Source organism: Topomyia yanbarensis, chromosome 2 (genome assembly GCF_030247195.1).
Source record: "Topomyia yanbarensis strain Yona2022 chromosome 2, ASM3024719v1, whole genome shotgun sequence".
Classification (NCBI taxonomy): Eukaryota; Metazoa; Arthropoda; class Insecta; order Diptera; family Culicidae; genus Topomyia; species Topomyia yanbarensis.
Genome location: NC_080671.1, coordinates 245228798 through 245251034, shown reverse-complemented (window position 1 = coordinate 245251034; position 22237 = coordinate 245228798). Strand labels below are relative to the sequence as shown.

General features: G+C 38.1%; 1 long non-coding RNA gene across 1 annotated transcript; it reads left to right on the top strand.

The window, feature by feature from the left end:
* The first annotated feature begins 1691 nt into the window (after positions 1-1691).
* LOC131683027 (uncharacterized) lies at positions 1692-3722 on the top strand. Its single transcript, XR_009304326.1, has 3 exons — positions 1692-1818; positions 1882-2077; positions 3511-3722. It is a non-coding gene; the product is annotated as an uncharacterized LOC131683027 (long non-coding RNA).
* Positions 3723-22237: the final 18515 nt, after the last annotated feature.

Here is a 22237-nt window from a genome sequence, read left to right as displayed (position 1 = left end):
TTTTGTTGAATAATCAATTGAAACCGAATGTTACTGAATTTTGCCGTTTAAATGTTATTGTAGAATGCAAGTAGAATAATTTCATAAACGCAAATAATAAAATTAGTACAAATGGAATTACTAGTGATTTTTCAAGATTAACGAACAATTAAGCATTATGCCAAATTTTATTATTTAGAGAATTAGAATTTCTAATTAGGCTTACCCAGTGGTAATTTTTGAGCAACGCGGTATTATATTTAATCACTGCAGTATTATCTAAATTTATTTCAAAAATTGAGATGCATCTCAGTAAAATTGAGATGCTCCTAAGTAATATCAGCCGAAATTCCTACTGGTTGTACTAGACTCGGTTGCGTCACTAGAGCCTGAATTCTGGCAGAATCCAGCCGGTATTCCAACTGGACTTAGAGTTATGGCTGAACTCATTCCTGCAAGTTGATCGGAAGCGATTCGTAATTCGGATTCTTGTGTTTTGTATTATTTTTTATTATTTTAATTATAGAGGTTTTAGCCTTAGGGTCATTCGCCTCTTTTCTGGTTAGAGTAATTGCTTGTGGAAAAATCTCTAACCCTATGTGCGGGGTTGGGAATCGAACCCAGGTGAGCTGCGTACAATCTTGTGTTTTGCATTCTCAATTCATCGAGCGTTGGTTTCGATTCTATTCCCCCATCGAGTGTTGATTTATAATGTAACCTGTATCTAAACAAAATGATCCATCGCAATGTAAACTTCGAACTTGCAAGATTTTAGAGTTTCACTATTTAGGGTAAACATTAAACATTGTTTATGTCGAAAAAATGAGCGAATAGACCTTTCTCGTCAAAAAATTTTATATGCTTATTTACTTCATTTTTCATCCTCAAATCGATTTCGCTTAGTGCCGCGATGATTTGCAGCCTCTAACTATTGAAAAAATCAAAAATTCTTCGAACTGCCTAGTTCACCCCATATTCTCATGCCTTATCTTACCCAGCTTCCCCTTACCATTACACCATTTGGATGAATTTTGCGTGGGGAATATAAAATATGCACAATATAGTAAAAGGAAGGTAACATTATCTTACCCAGCTTCCCCTTACCATTACACCATTTGGATGAATTTTGCGTGGGGAATATAAAATATGCACAATATAGTAAAAGGAAGGTAACATTATTCATTTTGAATGTATGTATCAGTTTCTTGCTTGAGAAAATAAACATGGTGGCCGGGTTAGCTGAACGTAGATCTCGACGTAGATATTGACATCACTACGTAGCATGACACTACGTATTTTTATTTCATCTTCCATCTCTTTCTGCTGATTCGAAAAAATGACAACCACGCTCACGCATTAAGAAATGTTACCACCTTCACTATACCGTATCTTAGATGAACAATTCAATATTAATTCGTCAAAAGGGCGAAAGTGTTTTTTGTAAACAAACTTGTTTCGCTCATTAGTCTGCTGCAGAGTGGAATTTCATGAAAAATATGCGTTAATGTAAATTTTTACCCTTCGTAAAAGTAATTTCAATTGTTTTCTGCTTTGAAATTATAGTAAATTAAGAGAAATCATCAAAATAAAAGTTTGTTTACAAATCTTATTCGCCCTTTTGCCAATTTAATATCGAATTCATTCACATCCTGTCAAAACACATTGTTTTGACATGAGTGAATTCTGCTCAGTCTTCTTGGAAGATAATTAAAACAAAATGTCGTTAGTCTTATTTTCGGGTTCAGATCGTCGGAATTGGATGTTTTCCTTACTGTCCGCGTGTAACAAGCGGTATGCAGTGCAGTGCAAAAAATAAGTCGATTGTAAAACATTACATCGGTAAGTATTACGTTTTCCATGCGAGTCTATTTTCGCGAGGATTAATCACCGGATTATTTTTAGTACTGTTTGCCGTTAGTATAATACGATCTGCCATTGGTTTATTTTTTTTCATCTTTTCGACAACCCAAGGGATTAAGATTATACGTATATTACTTAGAGTGCTGCCTATCAAATCACGGTGCGAATTAAAATACCACGTCGCATTTACCATTGTGTACAACGACCAGAGCGTACCAAATTTAAGTGATTTTTACGGGTACATACGATTTAACTCAGCCGAAAGTAATGAGTAATGTCTACAAGAACAACGACCGATAATGTTATCACCGCCAATGCCAATTGTGATTGCGCTTACAGTGCACAGTGGTCCAGATCGCTAATTTAGGAGGAATTTTTACTTTCTGACAAACCTGTATAATTTAGCCGACGGGACTTTTCGACAATCGTTCGATTTGTCTGCCAACTAAACGGAAACCAGTAGAATTAGCGTTGACGGCTGACGCTAAACCAAGTTCTTCCGTGGAATACTTATCGCGCAACTTTCCTAATCTTTTTATTTTGGCTCTGCGACATATTTCGGAAAATGGTTTCCTCTTTCGGCCTTTACCTTTACCTTCGACTTCGAATCTTAGCTTTCCTTCAAGCCACACAAAATTTTCCAGCTCAAACCGAATTTGCGTGCGCTTACTCCGAATCCACAACCTTCTAAATTCCAACATGAAGATTTTTATTTTCTTCCGAGCACTAACAAGTCTCAATTTTACATTTGGATTACTACTTGTAATGAACTTAAGCAGTTCATCTGTCTTTTTACCAGCAATAAGCAAATTCGCCAACTCTCTTCGACTATTATCCATATTTACTAGTTTTATTTAAAACGAATAAAATCAGAAACCTTTTTTGACAGTCGTTTCACTTATGCAAAGCTTGCTGCGATGAGAGAATGATATTTGAAAGTGGCTTTTTTCATAATACAACGATATGTGTGTAAATGCTTTAATGCGTTGAACCTGCAAAACTACAAACTTTAAATCTAAATTGCAAATTTTAAAAAAATATCGTATTCGCCAATTTTTGCTCAAATATACTAATAAGTATGGTCTTTCATGTGGCGGAAACAGAATTCAATTTTAGGTGCCCGCATCAGCGATATTGAGCCTTGAAATAGGCTATTTTTTTAACGAAAAGTGTCCATAACTTTTTAAAGAAAAAAGTTAGACCTTCGGTGTCTTGGAGAAAAATACTCGGCTTGAAGTTTTCAATAAGCTGTTCAAAGGTTGTGTTAACAAAAAGTAAAAGATACGAAAGTTATACTAAAAAAACGTTTTTTTCAGGAACACCCTAATCTTTTTTTTAAATTTCTTGTATAACAAAAACTAAAAGAGATAGAGCTTTAATATGTTCAACAAATTTATTCAAAATAAGTTACTTTACAACTTTGTGGAAGACTGTGGAGCTCTATCTTTCATCAGTAAAAAGTTTATTTTCGTATTTTAGATAAATTAGAACCACCCTAATAACTATTCCAATAAAAAGAAGCATCTTCTAAAGTACACAAATTCATCCTAAGACATGATACGGCTAAATTATACAGGTTTGTCAGAAAGTAAAAATTCCTCCTAAATTAGCGATCTGGACCACTGTGCAGTGAAATGAAAAATTAAAAGTACCGTATATCACGAAATCTAGGCTAGGGAAGATGAACGACTAGTAACGAAATGGTTAGCAGCATCGACATCAACAACCAGATTTCAACCCAGCGCTTGACTGGAATCAAGAAAACAGATGGAGTTTGCAGATGGACCCGAAAAAAAATTTGTTGACCTAATTTTACAATCAAACTTTATTATCACCAAAATAAGAAAACTATCGTTGCATATAAATATATAAATGACCTGAAAGTTTTGATTGACCTTTTTTCACTTTGGAGCTGAACAATAGGGCAGATGGACTTCGTTGGTTCTAGATTTTCGTCGATTTTTCCGTAGTGGTCATGGTCACACTTTTGATTGTGTACGGTTCCTTGTAATAGCCGTATGGTGCATCAGCAACTTGTACACATGATGATGGCAATGAAGGTCACATGATAGAAATCAGGGGCCCTATTTTCTTCTAGTCACTAAGTGACGTGACTGTGAGAATAGGGCCCCAGGTAATTCGAACGAATTTCTTAGTTGTCTGAACTTGCACTACTTGTTGGAAAGTATTGACTGCTGATAGAGCAACGGGACGAGTGGTTTTACGACGTCCTATATCGGTTTCAAAACATGCATAAACCTTTTACTATGTACTACTCTGCCTATAATCGCAAGCCAGTCCTATGTAGATAGAGAATTCTATAGAACATGGGACTGACTTGCGATTATGGGCAGTCTGCTGTCGCTACCAACAACCGAAGTTTGCTTTATTATTGGCATCGCCACTGTTTATACTTCAGCGAGGATGGTTTGCACGCATTGGGGTTCAGTATCGATTGTAGTTCCCCATTAATCGAATCTTTATAATACCGATGCTTAAAAATGTGTACATGTTTGATTGGATGTGATCAGTACAGTGGGGCTGCATGAGTTTAGATTCAAGAGATCACACAAGTTTGATGATATTAAGCGACCCTTACACATTCATTATCTTTTTTAATACTAAGATATTAGCAAAAGTATTGATGATGTTATATAAAGTGACCAGATGTTTTCGGGTGAATGCGGGGCGCGTCAAGAAACCAAGTGAAGATGTATGTTTCCCATAAATTTACACAACAATACACTGAAACCTTTAGCAAAGATTCAAGAGGCTCAATTTTCCCGTTCCCCGCGTTGTTCGGAGATAAGAAGGTACCTTTAACTCAAAACTTTGAGTGTTCTGTACGATATGAATGTACAAGATAGGTGTTTTGGAGTAAACATCATTATGTTGTAATAGGCAGGATACTTTCCTGGACTTCTTGTCTTGCGAGACAAGCGATTGAAATCCGGGACGGGATGTCTGGTCACTTTATTACAATAGAAAAAGTCAAGCCCGCTTTTGTTCATAAAATCGTCCTCAATTTTTCAGTCTCAGTTTTCGACAGTACTGAGATTTTACTAAGATATGAAAGATACATTCGAAAATGTCGATCCGTCGATTAAACCGTAATGATGGCGAGAAGAATAATGATTTGGTGAATATAACCAAACGATCATTCAAATGGTTCCCAGTAAGTTCAACCGAAATACTGGTTGGTCCTAGCTAGTATTTCGGATCCAGTGACACAGCCGATTCTAATTAGAATAGGTTGTGTCTCTGGAGCCGGAATACTAGCTAGAACCAGCTAGAATCTCGGATTATTTTACGTCAGATCTTTACAGGGTTACTTCGAATCGGAATTGTCCACTGATATTATTGTTGCATGAGTTTTGAAGAAAGCTGGATAATAAAAACTAATGAGCTATCTCTGCTAGTAAAGCCATCCGCCATAGTATTACTTTTTAGAGACTGCCCATAAAAGCATAAGAGTCCCATATTGAAAAACAGAAAGCCGAGAAAAACGCTGTTTAAGATTTACATTTTCATTGAGCCTTATGGATAGGCCAACCATGTTTTGATATTTTTTTGTTATTTTCTAAACAAACCTGTTAATCTTATTTGTGCTTTATGATTCAGTGGTGACACAGAATACAATCTAACAGATAACTCATTTTCGACAAAAATCCATATATGACTTATGCTTTTATGGGCAGTATACTGCCATGATCCGCATAACAGTCCCATTTGCTTCCTATGCAGATGAGGTGTCGGGTGGCATTGTTATGCGTATCACGGCAGTATAGGTATTGGCTAAATAGTTAGGCTGTAGCTGGCCCAGTTTCTAAAGAACCGATGCCGCTTTGGACATCACGTACTAGTTGGGTTCATAAGGAATGGCCGTATTGCCATCATTATCATTCAGTAGTGGTAATGTTTTTAATTGAAACATTGTTCTTTTTATGCGTGGGATATACTGCCGATAATCGCAAGTTAGTCCCATGTCGATAGGGAACCCCTCAGAATATGATACTGACTTGCGATTATGGGTAGTATACCTCTGTAAAAAATTGTGATGAGACTACGGTAATTTCGGAACAATAAAGCCAGAATAAACTCGGCGACTCATGGAACATTGCACGATGACGAAATCGAAGGTAAAAATGACAGCTCAGCGTTCTTGTTTATTAGGTTTTAGCATTTGAAAAGTGATTCGAACCCAAAGTCCTTATATAGGAAGGTCCTAGCATGCGTCAACACCAAAATTGCCTCTCTGCTCGTATATGTGACAGCTTCTTCAGCGAATGGTAGCGTCTACGTCATCAATCCCACGTTTTATAGGCTGTCTCTGTTCACTGCCACTAACAATTTGACGCATACTAGGATCTTGTTTAGAGGGACTTTGATTCGAACCGAGTTTATCGTACTGTGCTCGAATGAACAATTTTCCAAGTCCATGTAAACAAGCTCTCTGAACTGTCAAAAAAGTGAGGTTAAACATTTTTATGCAATGTTCTATACTAAAATCATTTGTGTTTACATTTGTTGCGAATGAACCTGCACCGCATTTCACCTCAATTCATTTGTAGTGTTTCCGATAACTCGGACGAAATTTTGCGAAACAATGGTGCCAAACTGCATATTTGGAGTCCCACCATTCTTGATTTGGTGAAAAAAATATTCAACATTCTTGCATTTTTAAATTTTTAAAAAATTGTAAAAAGATCAGGATACGTCCTAAAAACCTCATTTTATCTGTAATGTTCTTAAAAATATAAAATCTAACGATTAAAAATAAGAAAAATAGGGGTTAGGTCTGACGAGAAAGGTCTATTCTTGACCAAAAATTTCCTACTGATGCTGGTAGGAAGTTTCGGATTTATTTATGTTCACGTCCCCTGGGAGTATTTTCCAATGTACGGGATGTTTATTTCCATTAAAGATTATGGGATTGTTCCTCTGAATCAAACTAACAAGAATTCTGATTGATTTCTGCCTACTTGTCATTCTAATGATTCACCGATTCTGAGTCCGTTTGCTGGGAGTCCCAATTCCGAGAAAAGTAAACAATCTAGCTTGAAAAAAAACATACGCTATGTCATAATAAGAAATATACTGAATTAGTTTCATTTGGCATGAAATTAATGTAATATTTGTATGGCTTGTATCAACAGTGTATTACTTGACGAATTGGATTGTTATCGACGCATTGAAAAATATTTCCGGTAATAACGTATTTTTGTGTATTAGTGTATTTTCGACGTATTAAATGTATTAAGATGTATTGAAGCATTTCTCGTGTATTTTTTCAATTGGGTATTTTCAATTCACTTTGAATGGGGAATGAATTGCCCCTCGAAAATTACCTACTGATGCTGGTAGGAAGTTTCGGATTTATTTATGTTCACGTCCCCTGGGAGTATTTTCAAATGTACGGGATGTTTATTTCCATTAAAGATTATGGGATTGTTTCTCTGAATCAAACTACCAAGAATTCTGATTGATTTCTGCCTAATTGTCATTCTAATGATTCACCGATTCTGAGTCCGTTTGCTGGGAGTCCCAATTCCGAGAAAAGTAAACAATCTAGCTTGAAAAAAACATACGCTATGTCATAATAAGAAATATACTGAATTAGTTTCATTTGGCACGAAATTAATGTAATATTTCTGCTTGTATCAACAGTGTATTACTTGACGAATTGGATTGTTATCGACGCATTGAAAAATATTTCCGGTACTAACGTATTTTTGTGTATTAGCGTATTTTCGACGTATTGAAAAATTCTTCCAGAAGTAACGTATTTTAGTGCATTACTGTATTTTCGGCGTATTAAATGTATTAAGGTGTATTGAAGCATTTCTCGTGTATTTTTTCAATTGGGTATTTTCAATTCACTTTGAATGGGGAGTGAATTGCCCCTCGGATACCACTTGAAATATTCGAATCCATCATCAAAAAATGGACCAATCGAAAGGATTACCTCAAGCGCCAACATGGTCAACGTTTAAAAGAAATTGTTTTCAAACAATAAATGGCAAAAAATGTTCTTTCGATTGACAAATAAACATTTCGCGATTTACTCCATGTTTAAAATTTTTGCGAGATCAAAAAAACGTCATGATGAATCACCCTGTATTAAATTATTCAGATCAACTTTATTCCAACACGGTAAATTGGATATACCTAGAAAATTAGTAGTGACGTAGTATCCATAAAATGGATACAAATTACTTACGAATAGGTTCCAATCCCTATTACATTTATCTACTTTTATGTAACATCCGATAGATTTGATAACCAATTACCAAATTTTAGGTGGATTCAAGTTACCTACTGCTGAGTATGTTCAGTTTTGTGGAATTTAGGTACAATTTACCTACACGCCCAGAAAAGTGCTCGAACTTAGAAGTGGGTATATTCACTCTATCTAAATTAGGTAATTACGAGTCTATTACAACTACCTTATACATGAAAAAGAATACATAGTATAGAAATTTCCATCTATTAGTTGGTAAATCATACCTTCTGTTTGGGTACAGCGCTAGTACCAATTCTCTAGGTACATTCAGTTTACTGTGAAGAGAATCAATTTCAATTGTCATTTTCAAATACTTCCAGCGATTGTTTTTGTTAATGCATACTCTCGGCGACTCATTCCAACCAAAAGTTCTTTTACTCAGAAGTAACCAAAATTTGTTGGATAACTCGATATAGCCAAAGATGTTATCTTCGTTCAATATTGGCACTACACCATTCCAATTTGTCTCGATCAAGATTCAACGTCCCAGTTCAACTGCGGGAACATAAGCCGACTTTTTCAGAATTCTGGCTCAAGTGACAACTGATTCAGGCTCCAATTCCGAATAGATTTGGCAGGGATGTCCTTAATTTGCTCTCAGTCCATTTGGTAACCCTAAATAAATGATTGTTCCATTCGAAAGCGATAACCTTGTTGTCCTCATGTTTGCAGCTATCATACGCTGGTAGGTATTCTGACCAATGGAAACGTTCTTCGATATGGGCATTGAACGATCAAAATCATTTCAATAACTTATCATCGACCGAATTAGTTACCTATAAAGTTCAGATAAACTTCACCACCTAAAAATGAATAATCAATCGGATTATCTTATTAGGAATTAACCCACGAGCAAACAAACAAATGTGTACAAATGTGATAAGGATCCATCATCCAGTAAGCAATCGTTTTATAGCCCAATGCTTGATCTTGCGATTCAGCATATGTCACCGGGTTTTACATCCAGCGCCGATTGGTCAATGTATGAACCAGGTTACCATTGTTGCAATCCTCATCCCTCTTGAGTTGATATTCTTTCAAAGAGCATCGAAAGTATTCAAGTAATGTAAATTTTAAAAGTCCGTGTAAACAAGTCTTAGGTAAACAAGCACACCGAAACTGTCAGAAAAGTGAGATTATACATTTTCATACAATGCTCTATATTTTTTCTATTTTTCATTTCAGCATCAGTGATGCCAGGTCTATTTAAACAATAGCCTGCAGTAAAAATATAAAAGTCTGCAGATTGCTACAAAAATCTTCAATAAATGCGACGTAGAAATGTAGTATGTATATAATTTAAATGATCAAAAATGTTGAAGGCTGGTGTATAAATTGGCTGGCATAGGCTTTGTTCTGCTAAATATTTGTAATCTGCAAAAGATCTGCAGTGAAAATGCAAAATCTGCAGATTTACTAATATATAGGCAGATCTGGCATCCTTTTAGTATTCCCCACAGGAAATTCATCCAAATGGTGTAAAAATATGGGGAAACAAGGCAAGATAGGTATTCAGAATATGGGGTTAAATGAGCAGCTTGCACTATTTTTGATTTTTTCAATAGTTAGAGGTACCAAATCATCGCGGCAATAGGCTGTAACGAATTGGGGATAAAAAAGGAAGCGTCCTATCATATAAAATTTTTTGACGAGAAAGGTCTATTGTTACTAGGGTTGCGACTGGGTTTATTGTGGTTCGTTTTTAAATGGTGAATGATAAAATATTATTACTCAAAGATGTTTGCATTTGCATATTGACAAATTACATAAATTACAATATACCTTCAAGTAGTATGTGAAAAACATCAAAACAAAAAACTCTACTGAAAAAGTTTTCAATTCCTGTACCGTCTCTGTTCAAAGATAGAGCTGATCTACATCAGATAATAATTATCGAAATGCTTAATTTTACCCGATATACTTTCTCGAAGTCATCAAAGCTCCAGGATGCTTACCTAGAGCGCTAGAGATTTTGTTCGTTGAAAGTACCATGAAAATGGGTATTTATTTTATTTAGAACCGGTTTATTATCGATGTACTCTGAATATAGTAAAATTGACCTGTTACCCACAAACAAAATAATTGGACATCGATAAATTCGATAACCGTATAGGGAATTAAAATAAAATATAAGCTCATGGCTACATCACGTCTGAATACATTAGTGTCTGAAATATTTTGCCTTCTAATTAAGATAACATCATTATTCACTGCAGACATTGGTTGTACTATATCAGAAAAATGGTTCGAATAATTTAAATTGTCTATTCATACTGGTAACTAAGTGTATTACTGCTGATCGCTTGCGCAATATGAATATGACGAAAAATAGGAATAATTAGGGAATCAAAACTAAATAGACATAATTCGAAACATGAAATAAATGTACATACAAGGAAAAAATCATGGTTTTAGAATTTTTCTGAATTCGATTCATTATTCAAATGTATGTCATGCGCGTAGCAAACAATCAGGGGTTAGCGTGTGATGTTGCACGAGTGATATAATGCCACTGACGACCAAGTAATGCGTTTGTTTACAAACTAGGGTGCTATCGGGTTTGGTATTGTATTGCGCAAGTAAGAGCGCAAACATTATCGTAACGTTTGAGAGTGTTTCTCATATAGTTAGACAGCGAAAAACGTTGATGCATGTGCGCTTCTGAAGAATTGTTTTGGGTGTGGATACTTCTGTCGGAGTTTCTGTAACCGTCGAAGTTTGCCAATATGGCTAAAGAAGCTGTGAATTCCGGTTATGGGCGTAGAACTACAATTACAAGCTATTGCCAGATCAGAACATCGTAACAAAAAACTATCAAAACTGTAGCTCCCATTGATACTTGTTATAATTTACTGTTATTTTAACTATTAACGAAATCTGATTTATAATACAACTTGTAACAAAAATTGCGTTATAATCTTGTTATGCTATAGTGATCGGGTAGGCTCACATTTTAGAAAAATTTCCACTATTCTACATTCATTACAACAATCATTGTAATTCAGGAACCGGTAACCGGATCTATATAAAATTCAATAGCAGCCGATGGGAGTGTTACCCATTTCATTTGAAGCTGTTTGTGAAAATTGGTTCAGCCATTTCCAGGAAAATAATGTGACATTTTTGGTTTCAAGCATACACACAAATGCATATACACACTCATACACATTTCTGGAGGTAGTATAGACGATAGTTCCGATAGACGCTAGAGATGTAGTGAGATTTGACAGTGGACTCTGTTGAATCTATATAAAAGGCTACATAAATCCGCAGGCAGCTTCGTCAGTCAAGTTAGAACCGGGTAAGGTTTACTACCCTATCGCCGGAGTGCTATATAAGGATTGATACCACTAGGATTCTAATTCTGGACGTGGAGAAAGAATTCATCGGAATGGTAATACAGATCGACAACCACGCTGGTAAGGATGTGCGACACCTCACCGAATCGGCAGTGAGCTAATGATATTAGGTGCCCCCGCCCCGTCCCGTCCCGTTAAATCTTTGGTAAATCACTAACGTTCGAAACCCGGCACCTTAGCCGGTGGAAGTAATCTCAATTAGTGCCGATCCGGCTCTAAACGTAGTAATTTATGAAGGACAACCACAACTCTCAAATGCAAAGGTAACCATGAGACCATATAGAGACGACTGCGAACTACGGGCATAGATAGCGGCTTAGAGTTAGGCCCCAATAGGCCTGGGAGATAACAACTTAACCTTCTGGAGATGGCGCTAGTACACTGAGTGCACGAGTTTTTCAATAATTTTTGGCGGCACTGTAATCATCAGTTTATCACTGAAAGTGAAAACTGGGCAGACAATTTAACTGTTTACAACTTTGTCTAAGACTGCAAATCAATCCAACTTCCTTGCGAGAAGTTCTTAAAATATTAATAAAGTGATGTATGAGTTAGTTTGGCATAAAGTCTGCCAATACAAGGTAGTAAAACAATGATCGATTCCCAAGAAGTTAATTTTTTGGCGAAATTATGATTTGGTTTAGCTGAAGAGTATGTTTGAAAGGCTTTTCGTACATGATTTGAGTAATCTTTTAACTAGAATATTTTTGTTCTACATTTCACCTCCAACACTAACTTTTCAACGAAAAGAGAAAGAAGGTGTCTTCTACAAAGTCGTAGAATAAGCCATTCACAGTAGTTTTTGAAAGAATGTTCATATAATATCTTTCTTATTTTAAAAGTTAGTGTTGGCGTCTTCTATGCGGTGAAATAAGGTACTTAAATTTTGTATTCAAAAGATGTGCTAAAATATTCCAAACATACTATTCAGTTAAATCCAATCATTATTTCGCAAGAAAACAAAGTTCGTGGGAATCGACAACTGAATCACCAGCATATGCTGTTAGAACCAATGCAAAACTGACTAAGACAGCATTTCAATAAAAGTGTAATAACTCTCCCAAGGTAGTTGGATTGATTTTAAGTCTTCGACAAAGTTGTAGACAATGAAGTTCCATGTCATATTTTCACTTACAGTGATTAACTGGCCTGTGTTAAGCCAAAGAGGACCAAGCGCCATTTAGAGGTACCTTCCTAAAAATCGCTATCGCAGCTAATGTAGAACTATAAACACCTACATCAATTTATTTCTGAGAACTCAAATAGTAATCGATAGCAAATAAGTACCTTTAAACTTTCTATGATAATGGTAAAGAATCGAAAAATTATTTTTTTCATTAAAAATACCAGGAAAAAATTATGGCGCTCAGTTCGCTTTGGCTTAACGCAGGTCAACTGATGTACATAGTGCCACCTAGCGGTGAAAATGAAGTTTAATAAATTGTTGAAAAATCCCATGAAAACTTCGAACACATTGGTCCGGTAGCTAGACTTATTCGATTTGGCTCAAATTTAGAGCAGATAGGACTAGGAACCGACTTAGGTATGTGCCGATCGAGTTTTCAAAAATTTGTTTTTCTTGCTAGGCAGTCTAATGTGCACAGACTTCACCAACGCTTGTGTAGTTTGTTTTCTAGCAAAAGGAATAGAATGATGGAAATTCAAATCGATGCCATGTGATCTGTTCCGGAGACACTCACGGATGTTCTAGAATAAGAACATTTTGTTGTTGGAACCAAACAACCCTTTAAAATACATATATGTCAATTTCCTTTTATTTAAAAAAAGATTGGCGTTCCAGGACCTTGATTTTCCCTAAAACAAGAACACCTTCAAGATGTTCTCCAGCGCTCTTATGTATTACGATCATGAAGATAGACATGTCACGAGACGGGTTTTATTGAGGATCAAAAATTGGCCTTCATTCCGATGAAACCAGGTTCCTGAAATATTTCGGAAAGTATCCAATACAATCAAAGCTCCTCAGAATATCGCCCAATGCATTTGTTTTGCAGAATCATGAAGTGTCATACGCAGCTAAACTGATATAAAAATCGATAAATTAGTTTTTGGATCTTCGAAAAGGAAGGTAACTTTAATACTTCTGACAAAACATCCGGAACACGATAATTTTCGAAAAGCTGGCCTCGATTCCTGAAACTAGATGAATTTTGTGATCGTTTTGAAAAACCCGAATCTAATGTCGTTGGAACACGTCTGAGAACCATAATTTTGAAATTTATTACCGAGGGTGGGCGTAGCGTAGTTGGTAAATCGATTGCCGAAGAGGCGAATGACCTTAAGGTTAGAACCTCTATAAAAATAAAAAACAATATTACATTGATTGAAATGGAGGTTGCGGACCGAAGAGTTAATATCAATATATACTAATGCCGCCTAATGGGATTATTTCGAACTAAGCATTTATCCAATCGTTGACGATTTACTTGCTCTATTACTGTAGAACTCAGTTGTTTCTATATGCAACAGTTTTCGATTTATTGTCAAATTAACGGAATATGTCCTGAGTGTACGACGCGACTGCTCGTGTAGTTTTTTTATGCGACTTCCAGAAAGTTAAAAACCCTTGTCCGCTCCGAGACACTCTCTTCGACAGGTGGGAGATGCACAAACCAAAGTGCAATCTTCTCGGGTGTGGACTGCAATTCATTATAATTATAAATTATAATTCGTTGTCCTCTGTTGTGCGACTTGCCGTCGCGTACAAGGGCAAGTTGTTGGGGAAAGCATTCGGGTTGGATTGTAACAACGAGTCCAAATGACGAGAGAGTTCATCAGCAGTTAGATATGGCGATGATTCCACAATACCAGACAATTTCAATCTACAATGTTGAATGAATCTCCGACAGTAAGCGACAATTCGCAACAATATCGTCAAAGATGAATATCGCTCAAACAGAGAGTGATCTGGGTTTACGACTGGACGAGCAACGGCAGCAACCTTTGGGCAAGGTTTCTATTCAAGAGTTTTAGTTGGAAATTTCGTTGCATCAAATTTGATAAAACTGTTCGGCCATTCCGTCGGTTCCGACGTTAATCATGGTGAACCTTCACACCACAGAGATAGGTTGAAGAGATCGCTGGAGCTAGTGCCTCGGAAGATCACATCCACCGGGTTCAGTAAATCGGCAACATAAACCGTCGGTGATGCGTTGGACAACCGCGATCCGATTCGCTACGAAAGTTTTATACTTGGAGGTTGAATGATGCAGCCAATGTAGCATGATTATGGAATCAAACAAAAAAAGCATCTGCACCAACGTTGAGACTTTCAATCGCGTTGCAGTAGAGATGGCTAAGGTGAACAGCAGAACAAAGTTCTAAGCGAGGAATAGTCGTATGGTGAACTGGAGGTATCCTGCATTTGGCTGGGAGAAGATGAGCTGTGACCATCGTGACCAACCGTCGTGGCCAACACTCCTAATGTAGATGCATGCTCCGTAAGCACGCTCGCTGGCATCGTAAAATCCATGGAGCGGAATGTTGTTTGCTGAGCCCGGTGTCTTCACCAGATGTGGAATAGAGAAAGATTTCAGTGCAGTTAGATCGGATCGATAATTCTGCCATTCTTCCCTTAAACGATCAATGAGAGGTTTCTCCTTCCAGAACATTTGCATAAAAGTCTTGGCCTTGATAATGATTGGCCCCCAGATTCCCAATTTCTGATGCCACTACTAGCTTCGTAATGGGATGATCGATAGAAAAATCCGGAACTTTGAACCGAGACGTATCTGATTCGGCATGCCACAGTAGGCCAAGAGTATTTGTGGAATTTTCAGCTGCACCGTCAATCTCAAGAACTGATCTGCTCTTTTAGTTCGTCAGGAACGTTGGTAAGTGCTTCGGAAGAATTCGAAGACTATCTTCACCACTCAAACCCTGCGGTGCCGAGAATATTCTGGGCTTCACATTGAAGACTGGCGGCTTCGTCTACGCTGTTCTCACCACTCAAAAAGTCATCTACATAGAAGTCCTTTCCGATTTTTGCTGGTACATCAACTTCTTTTTTCTGAATAATCGAACTGCAGCTGTTGAAGGCTGTTGCCAAATAAGGAGTGCTGGCGCTGCCATATGTTACCGTAGTGAACTCATACGGTCTTATCTCCGAATCCGTGGAATGCTGCCAGAAAATTCGCTGCAAGGTAGTATCATGAGGGTGTATCGAAATTTGGCGATTCATCTTGGTGATGGATATCACCAAAGCAATTTCTCGGACTCGAATTCGAACCACAATAGAGCAGAGAGCTTCTTGTACGGTTGGTCCAACCATAAAGCAATCATACAGAGAGATTCCCGTAGAAGACCTTCTAGACTCATCGAAAACCACTTCACACTCGTAGAATCGATGCGGTTGACTGCAAACAGCACAGCGAGAGGTGGTTGTGTGAGCGACTGTCGCTGTATGTGCGACAGATAAACGAGACCTTTCCTTTGAGTTAGTGTGGAATCCTGTTACTTCATTGCTCAGCGAGTGTAAAATACGAGCTTGCTCGTGCAAAAATGGATTATTTCTTCGTACGTCGAAATTTTATCTATCATTTCACCTGTTGACTTCTCCAATTCCTGTAAAGTATGCTTGTCTAGGCGATCATACACCATGTGCTCCAACAAAGAACTCCACGAGTCGGTCGACTCCCCCAATGTCGTTAATATTTTCACGGGGCGTTCGAACTGGTCAACAAGGCTCAATATAGCATCAGAAGATTCTTTTTGAACAGATTCAATGGCATATAGTGTGGTTCAATGGCATATATAGTGGGGTTGTCGGTTCCGACAGCATGAAGTAAGAAGTTACTTTACGCTTGTCCGGAAATGCCGTAGACTCAGGTGATTCGCATTTCTAATGCCAAAAGATCTTGACTCCTACAGTAGCAGACAAAAAGTTAAGTCGCCGGTGAGCTCTAAGCTTGCATATATGATCCTTCCACGCTTTTCTAAACTTTCTTCCTTCAACTCCTTGCTCTCCCTTGAGTACTATAGCTCTTAATATTGAAAAATATACTTCACCTTCCAGTCCCTTGCTAATTAAAAGCCGTAACAACTGTTGACAAATTGACTCAATACGTCGTTAACAAAAATGGTTAACAAAAAAATGGTAAAAATATAGAGTGTAAACATGATTTTTAATAAGAAAACGATAACATCGTAACGACCAACTAGTAGATCCCACGCGACCTTGTAATTATCTGTTGTGATACTGATGGTGTCTAATAGCTTCCTCACAGGCCCCTTCAGTGCGGCCATCAAGTAATGAAATTTATCAACTAACTGCAAATTGTTATTTCCGTGGATCAAAACTGTATACGCACCTCGGAAAGAAATCCCGTTATTGATATCATCATCAAAAGTACGCAAATCAATTTTAGGTAATCGTACAACTGATGATACAGGGGCAGACACCATAGCGACAGATCTGTTGTAACGACTGGCCTTTGTGATAATAGAAAATCTGGCAGCAAATAATATTTCTCCTCCATTTCATCCATTTGTTTAGTAAAGTCGACCACTGTTTCTGCACCATCACTTGTTAGCAGCTCAACATTTATTGAGGTAGAAATATAGCGTTCGAAAAGCTGATCGAGTCGAGACCCCAGTAACAATTGCGGTTTTATGGCACTCTTGAAGCCCTTCTTAAAACTTAGAATGCACTTGTACTGTGCTATAAAACTAAAAATGCTACTTGGGGATACACGCGAATCAATTTTATCACAATCATGCGCAGCATCGAAACCATTTATGAACTTTTCTATCGCCAAGATTGAATTCATGGTGACGCTTAGCACCTTAGATTGTTCCCTCAGTTTTGGCATTTCACAATTCAGGAATCTAAAGGACCCTTCACAACTATCAAATTTGATGGAAACTACTCCTACTCTCAATGAATTCACAAAACTGCCAACTGTAGAATGCCCAGTGTACTCACCGTAGCCACAACTACTTCAGTCTCTTACAACCACTTATCTGCTCAAGCACTCCGCCAAGCCCCTTTAGCGATGCAGGTTTTCACGTAAAGGCCCAGACAATGACGAGAATCACATAAGCAGGTTTTAACGACAAACCCGGCGAAACGCCAGGAAGAATGCTCTACCCGTGAATAACAGGAACAGTTCAATTTTCACTACAACTGTGCGTTTTTGCGAACTTTTTGACGTAGGACGTCTTTGTTTTCGATATATAGGGTTGCACGTTGCAAATTCTACAAAAATGGTATGTAACGAAAAGGTCCAATTTTAAACGCATATATTTCAGCCATCTCACGATAAATTTTCAAATTTTTTGCGCATATCGTCCGAAATACTTCTAAGAATAGATTCCAATAAATAAACCTAAAGATTTTTGATATCATGGCATTAAAAATTTAAATAATGATCAACCTAGTCAAAATACCACGCATTTACACACAGAAGATAGCGCTTCCCTAGTCCAGCACGACAGATTTGTGTACCTAGCGCGCTACGCTTCTATGAATGACGTCATCATCAACTATTTAAGCGGACGGATTTCGCCGAACCAGCTCAGTTGCCCGTTGAACAGCAGACGAAGCAGATCACTGCGCTGTGTGTTTTCACAGCCAGTGTAGTTGAGTTAGAAGTCCGTTACACTGCCTGTGGAAGTACGCTACCCAGTGAATGCGACTAAGCTTGTCCGTTCAATCACTATGCTATCTTTTGTGTTGTGCTCGTTTCCAGCACACTTTTATGTATAATTATTCGTACACAAAACAGTTTGTACCTGCGAGCCATGTTTGCAAACACGGTTAACATAGTGTCGTGGTATTAGTTGTCTCTTTCGCTCTACCCATCATCATGAACGTTGATTAATTTTGCTGTGTGCGCTTGGTTTTAATGTTTGAGACGAATGTGGAGGTAGGTAGATCTCAACATTCAACAAATTAACAAAAATTACCCGCTGCTACTTAGCAGAATAACTCTAAGAACATCTTTGTCTCTTTCGCATTTCCATTCATTGCTGCAAACACTATACGCTCTTCTGAATTAACAAATAGCGTTGTGTCACTCTCACGTGAGCAGAATAATTCAATCGATATAGCGTTCTCTTTCCATCGGCGTTTGTAATTCATATGGCATAAAGGAAAATTCTTCTAATGTGTAGTAGGTTGAGACGAATCCATTTCATAACGTCGGAAAGGGGATACGTCACAACAGTCACAACAGGAGTATTATAACGAACAACAAGTCATAAAATCCGAAAACAAAATGTCTCTTAAATTCTGAAACTATTGAAGTTACAAAAGTGTTCAAGCATCTTGTGTGACGCTCAGTAAATATTCTTAACGCTTCGCATGCTACGGTTTGCAATTGATAAAAGTGATCATATTCTGGATTCGCCGTAAGTGTCCAACACGGCCAAATCGTCTCCAATTTTATTTCGAATCTGATAAAAAGTTGAATGGTTGTATATTTAGCTCTTTAGAGCAAATTGATAAACCAGTCAGTTTCGTATCGATAGCGTTCAATTTATTATTTTTCCAAGAAATAAAAAAAAATTCTATAAAGAACACGAAGTATGAAAGTATTGAAAAGTAAATTTGATATCACATTTGTCCATCGTAATTTTAAATCAAATCAAGATTTCATGCTGACATCAACATAAGATTTGTTGTTATTTTGATGTTTGACTTCGCTCGAGTTCAAACCTCTTGTGAAGCTCAGTAGAGGTTGTTGATACATTGTATTATAAATAGAGGTGTGCGGCGCGCCGCCGATTTCAGGTAGAAATTGTCGGCGCGCCGATATTTTTAATCCTAAAATCGGCGGCGCGACGCACACCTCTAATTATGAAGGTCTGCAATTCGATAAAAGTGACTCTTTGGAACCATATTCCGTATACACCGAAACGCACCATCGCAGTCAAATGACCTCCAAACTTATTTTCAATGCCTTCAATCATCCTGTAAAGCCTAATAGATCTTTTCGATACTTAACATGATATAAGTTTGCAAGTTGATAAAAGTGACCCTCTGGGAACATATTCCGAGCACACCGCAACTCACCATCGCGGCCAAATGGCCACGAAACTATTTTCAAATGCCTTCAACAATCTTGTGAAGCTAAGTAGATGATTTTTGATACCTCGCATGATGAAGGTTTACGATTTGATCAAAGTGACCCCTTTTCCGGAATCACCGTAACTGACCAACGTGGCCAATTGGCCTCGAAACTTGTTTTCATTACTTTCAACCATCTTGTGAAGCTCAGTAGATGTCTTTTGATACATTCATCATGCAGGTTTATGATTTGATAAAAGTGACCCTCTGGGACCATATTCCAGAATCACCGGAACTGACCAACGTGGCCTATTGGCCTCGAAGCTTGTTTTCATTGCTTTCAACCATCTTGTGAAGCCCAGTAGTAGGCACAGCTTTCGGACCATATTCCGAAATCACCGGAACTGACCAACGTGGCCAATTGGCCTCGAAACTTGTTTTCATTGCTTTCAACCATCTTGTGAAGCTTAGTAGATGTTTTTTGATACGTCGCATGATGAAGGTTTACGATTTGATTAAATCCGGAATCATATTCCGATCATATTCCGGAATCAACGGAACTGACCAACGCCTCCAAACTGATTTTCATTGCTTTCAACCATCTTGTGAAGCTCAGTAGATATTTTTTGATACGTCGCATGATGAAGGTTTACGATTTGATAAAAGTGACCCTCTGGGACCATATTCCGGAATCACCGGAACTGACCAACGTGGCCTATTGGCCTCGAAACTTGTTTTCATTGCTTTCAACCATCTAATGAAGCTCAGTAGATGTTTTTTGATACGTCGCATGATGCAGGTTTACGATTTGATAAAAGTGACCCTTTGGGACCACATTCCGGAATCACCGGAACTGGCCATCGTGGCCAAATGGTCTAAATACTTGTTTTCAATGCCTTCAACTAAATTGTAAAGCTCAGTAGATGTTTTTGGATAATGCGACGTATCATTGAATGGTTTTCAATTTGATAAAAGTGACCGTCTGGGACCCAAATCCGGATTCACCGGTGAAGCGGTCAAGTGTCCTCGTAGTCTGAAAATGGTTCGATTTGGTTCTCACACGCAGGTTTTTGCCGCTTACTTTGTCATTCTTGGAGTCATTTTTTCAATGGATCCAAAGAGCATTCATTATTGGCCTCTTGTAACCGGTTCCAGGCCCCCCGGGGAAGATTGGCCCAACATCAAATTACTCTAGTATGATGTATTTTAGTAAATCCTACAAATTTTAAACCAGTTTAAGCATTGTCCCATAGAAAATTTCCATGTTATTAATAAAAAAACCCCAAATGGCAAATCCGACTCACCTTAACGCAATCCGGAATAACTCCGGTATTTTTGGACCATGGCGGACGATGTTCCATAGTATAAACTAGAGGAATAGCCGGTTCTTTTGACATATAAATCATCAAAATTAGTCAACTCTGTCAAGAGTTATGAATTTTTGAAAAAAAAAAATTCTGCTAAAATCTCAACCCGAGCGTTTAGGTGTTAATCGCGATAGCAACTAGATGTGATTCGCGACCCGAACCAGCAGCGGGGGCTGACTGCGGGTGCGGTAGGACGAGGTAGTGGGCCCTATACGTTCTAGGCCTAAATACCACATGCCCTAAAGCAGCCCTGACAAGGCGAGCCAGCGCCGCCTTTAAATAAGCGCTTAACCCAAATCCCTCTCCTCCCGTTATCCTTCCTTCCTTCTGCGGCTGTTCGCCCATCTAAATATGGAAGCTGTCCTTCAATGTCAGCTTCTTTCACCGAACAGCCTAGATAAGCCGTGTAGTGTCGGTAGTGGTTGTTTCAACCGGCTAAGAATTACACTACGGACTACCTGTTTCAGTGGTAAAAATCTACCAAACAGGGAACCCCAATTCCATAGTGTCATGCGACCCGTGCTATGGGTAAAATTGTTGAAGGGGTTTAAAACATTCTCAATGGCGAACGGAGCCTGGGAAGAGTTGGGCGAACTCCCCAGTATGCTGCATTACGCAGCGGAACGTTCACTCTACACACCGATTTTTTTTCACCGATGATTCACTCAATTTTGCCGAATTTTTGTTGGCTGGGGGTTTGCTGAGACTCTCGGCTGACGGTAGTTCGGTGAAGTTTTGTTGAGTTTCGATTATCAAATTTCGATGTGTACAGATGAACCTGCCCAGAGGCCGTGTGGTATCCGGCCTAGAATTGAGCCACTGGAGTCCTGCTCCCATGTCGTAGGAGGCGACTGAAAGTAGGAGACCCTAAGTCAAGGTGTAGTTCCGTGCTGAGGACTTAATGACTGGAGGGTCTAAAATATGCCAGTCGCGCACGGAGCATTTTGGGTTTTGCCCTTACTTTGTTATGCGAATCTCTGACACAGTGGACCATTATTTTCTTCGCAAATCGTGGGAATCAAATGATCACGTCCCATTTAAACCTGATATGGCTCGCTAAATGCGTTAACATCCCAACTCGCTTGGTGTCCTCTAGTTGTTGTGCAATTTGTATTGGAGATGAAATGTACAGTTCTCTAATCAACAATGGATAGAATAGCACAAATCAATCTCCAACATAAACGTACAGCAACTATGAATTTATCTCGACTCATGCAGGAAGGTAAAGCTTCCATAGCATTGGTTCAAGAACCGTATTTCCATAAAGGAAACTTCTATTTTGGAAAGTTACTTAACACTGCCTTCATTGCTTACAACAAGACAAGCATAACTAACCCACGTGAAATGCCTCGTGCTTGCA